The sequence below is a fragment of the Humulus lupulus genome, chromosome 2 (assembly GCF_963169125.1).
Source record: "Humulus lupulus chromosome 2, drHumLupu1.1, whole genome shotgun sequence".
NCBI classification, from domain to species: Eukaryota; Viridiplantae; Streptophyta; class Magnoliopsida; order Rosales; family Cannabaceae; genus Humulus; species Humulus lupulus.
In genome coordinates, this window is record NC_084794.1 from 274,999,960 (window position 1) to 275,004,573 (window position 4,614).

Consider the following 4,614-nt stretch of genomic DNA (forward strand, 5'->3'; position numbering starts at 1 on the left):
GAAAAGCTCGGAGTTTTATTTGTTCTTCTGTCACTGAGGCTGGCTTCATACTGGAGCATACAATATGGAACTCCTTGAGATGATTATTCGGATCCTCACCAGGCAGCCCATGGAACGATGGCAATAGATGAATGAGGCCCGACTTAAGCTCAAAATTCACATCAAGAGGTGCATATTGAATGCAAAGCGGTTGTTGATCAATATCTGGCGCAGCCAACTCTTTCAACGTCCTATTTTGTGCCATATCTCTGTAAGATGTAATAGAATCGTCTGAATCTGAGTCGTGAGATGGTAAGGGCACTTTCACAGGATCCACTTGATGAGCAAGACGTTGAAAGAGTGGATTATCAGTAATAGTCCGCGAAGTCCGAGAAGAAGATGAAGTAGCAAGATACTGTTTGATTGCCTCCAACCTATTCTGAGTGTCTTCGCCAGACATATAACTCTGAGATGCCAAGAGAAATCAAGTTAGTAAGCGTAAACCAATATGAATAATAAAAAGAATTAAATAGTTCCCCGGCAACGGCGCCAAAAATTTGATGCGTGTCGTATTGCGTACCAAATTTAACAAATATTTTATTTACTCTCAAACCAATTATTTAGTATAACGGCAAATAGAGGTCGAACCCAAGGGAACTATATTCAGTTTATTATTCACAAAAGCTTAACAAAGTTAAATTGGAAAGGGTGGTTTTGGAAAGTAAAAGTAAAAGCAAAAATTAAGAAAACAATTGATAGCAAGAAGAGATTAACAACGATTTTAAAGATGGTTAAGAATTATTCTCCACCTCAGACCGTCATGCAATTATATCAATAATGAATATTATTCCGATTCCCAATTAAACTATTAACCCTACAGATAACGCTTAAGCAGTCAATTATCTCAATCTCCCTATCACAATCAATTACGGCTAAGCGCTCAATAATTAATTCTTTTTACCAAACAACAAACCTATTAAGCATACGATTCATTTAATTTAGTAAAAGCATTAACAACAGTGGAGATAGGTTAATCTAGGCAATAAATCAATGAAGCATTTAATTCATTTAACCTAGGTTCTATTCTTCATCACAATCAACAATGTTTTTGACCACATCATCAATTGCAATTTATCACAAACACTTAGAATCCTAAACTATTAGGTGAATAGAAATTCTAAGATGACAGTAAATAATGCAAGCCCTAATTAGTTGTACACCCTAACAAGGAATCACAATATTTCATACAATAGGCATAGAAGAATAGAAGCAATTTAACATTATGGAAATCAAGAACAATATTCACATCTCAAATCAAACATTCATGTCTGGGTTTTGAATAACCCTTAACCTAAAAGAAACTTAGCCAACAATCATGATTAAAAACATAACCAGAATCAAAGAATAAAAGAGTTTAGAGAAGAAGAAAACTATTGAAAAGGTTGAATGCGATCCTCCTTCTTCTCCTCCGCTCTCTCTGTGTTCCTCCCTCTAAAATCGTGTATCTAAAACTTAATTCACGAATATGACCTAATCCCCCTTTTATTTCCCGTCTAAAAATTAAGAAAAATCGAATTTGGATTTGAATTTTAACGCGTGCCGCGGCATCCATATTTCCTTGCCGCGGCACGAGGCTTCAGATATGCGATATGGGCTTTTCGTGCCGCGGTATGCAACTTTCCTTGCCGCGGCACGAGACTCTCTGTTTCTCTTGTAGCGGCAGGGACTTTTCTCTGTAGCGGCAAGGACCTTTCTGATTTCCCTCGTAGCGGCAGGGACTTTTCCCTGTAGCGGCAAGCTTTCAGATTTCTGTACTTTTGTTCTTTTCTCGATTTTTCTCCTCTTTAACACTTTACTCCAATGGTTAGAATCCTACAAAATCATCATTCAACCAAAAATCATCAAAAATATACAATTATCCTTAAAAATAATAATTTAGATTAAATGAATCAAATTAACAAAACGATTCTAGCTATCCCCAAACACACTACTTATGAACACAAAATCTGATAAGTAGAAAGGTAAACTTTATACAAAAATATACTTATCAATCCACCTCTCCAAGGTCTTTCATTTTAAAGTTAGAAGATAGAAACCTCTTTGTTTCCATTATTCCTTGTTGGGGTTTTATGCCCTAATTAAAACTCAATTTCTTTGTAATCTCATTTATTATCAATAAAAGAATAGAAATCATTTTTTGACTTGGTCAATTACTTTGCTCACATGTTTTATTTTCATGATTATTTGCTTAATATAAAATTCTACTAAAATCTCGAGCATATAGCTAATCGTATTTATAGTGACGTAATCACAGTGGAATATAAATATGATTATATGTTCAAAAATAAGTTAGTCATATGATTAGTCAGGGCATAGGATTTACACTGACTTGCCAATCTACGATATGATCTACTTACACATTGTAGTGTTATGTTCTTTCCAGAACATTAGAAAAGTAGATAAGAGCGGATGTATTTGTTACATCGGACTGGACCGATATTGACAGTTGATAGGATAAGTAAACATACCATTATTATCTATTCTAGTCATATCATATAGTTGATCATAGGTCAATTCAATCTTAATTCTGAGTGGTTAGTATTCTAACTGATTGTATTATTTAAGTTCTTTGACTTGTTCGTTACCAGCTTACCCTACGAACTAGCACATACTTACATATTGGGAACTCGGTAGTATAATTGAGTGGGAGTGTTAATCATAGATATGAACATCTATAGCTTTTGATAAAGAAGTGAAATGATGGTTTCCTTTTAGTTTGGTTCAAGGTGGAAAATGATAGAGATCTCATTTCAGTAATTAATATTAGTTTACTGAAATATCATTTACAATGACCTAAGTGTTTTAAGGATAAAATACAATGATGGGTAAAACAGTATTTTAGTCTCATCTCATTGTGGACCGTCTATAGAGGATTGAGTGACAATTATGGTTGTAACAATGGATAATTAACAACGTATCTATATTTTTTATAGAGTGTTCTATGAATTCAAGAGTGCAATTCCGAGTCTTTAGTGGAGTCACGAGATATTAATAAGTTAGTAAATATATTTGTTAGATTTATGAAAACTTATTTGAGCTTGATTTTATAGGCCCATGGTCCGTACTGTACCTTGGATAAAATCATCTAGATAGTCTCAATTAATTGATTTAATTATCAATTAGCATTATCAAAGTTGACCAGGTCAATTTTGGATAGTTTCACAGAGTTATGTAATTTTGAGAAGAAAAGAGAAATTAGGGCATATTTATTAATTAAGATAAATTGGTATCTAAATTAATAAATAAGTTTAAATCAAGGTTTAAATTATAAATAATTATTTTTATAAAATATTTAAATAATTATTTAATTAATTAAATCAATAGAAAAATAATATAGGCCTTGATTTTAAGTCCAATGGGCTTATAATTAAATGGGAAATTTCACGGGCCTAAAACCCATGATAATTTCGACCTAGGGCTGTTAATTGCTATTATTTTATTGATTTTTTAATTAAATAAATGGTCTAATTTAGTCTACAAAAGGAATGTTAAGAGAGAAGTCAAAACAGAAGTTCAGAAGTCAAAAACATAAGTTTCTGATAGTTTTTAGATTCTCTCTAAACACAAGTCCTTTTCTAAGCCTCTTAGTTCTTTTCTTTTCTTCTCTCTGTATCTATCTCATGTGTTGATAATTTCTCACTCTAGTCTAGGTGATTCCAAGGATACTTTGGAAGGCTGTGAAGAAAATTGAAGATCAGTTTAGTTTCTTGGTAATACTCTGTGACAGAAATGATACAAGGGTTACAGAAACTGAAGGAATGACTCATTCATTCCGATGCGTATAATGTAAGTATTCTTATCATTATTTCTCTTTGAATTCAATTTTAGAAACATGTTATAGGTTGTCTCATATTAACTTGTTTAATATTAGATCTACATGAAAATAAATAAAGATCATGTATAAGTTTCCCAACATTCCTTTCATGTCATTACTCAAAATCAACATATCATCTACATATAGGCATACAAGTATGACAAAGTCACCACAAGTCTTAGAGTATAAGCACTTGTCTGCATTATTGTGTCTAAATCCATTAGAAATAATGACTTTATCAAACTTCTCATGCCATTGTTTTAGAGCTTATTTCAAACAATATAATGATTTGAAAAGTCTACACACTTTATGTTCATTTCCTTGAAGAATAAAACCTTCTGGTTGTTCCATATAGACCTCCTCCTCGAAATCCCCATTTAGGAATGTCGCTTTGACATCCATTTGGTGAACATAAAGGTTACATATAGATGATAAGGCAAACAACTACCTTATAGAAGTATTTCTTACTACCGGTGCATATGTGTCAAAGTAATCTATTCCGTCTCTTTGTTTGAAACCTTTGGCTACTAGTCTAGCCTTGAAGGTTTGTATGGTGCCATCAGTTTGGTATTTCTTTCTAAATACTCATTTGCACCCAATTGGTTTGGACCCCTGTGGAATGTCAACCGATTCCCAAGTGTGGTTTGACATAATTGATTCCATTTCATCATTAATTGCCTCCTTCCAAAAAGCAGAGTCCCTAGAGGACATTGCTTCCTTGAAGGTTTTGGGATCATCTTCTATTTGAAGTACTATTGGAT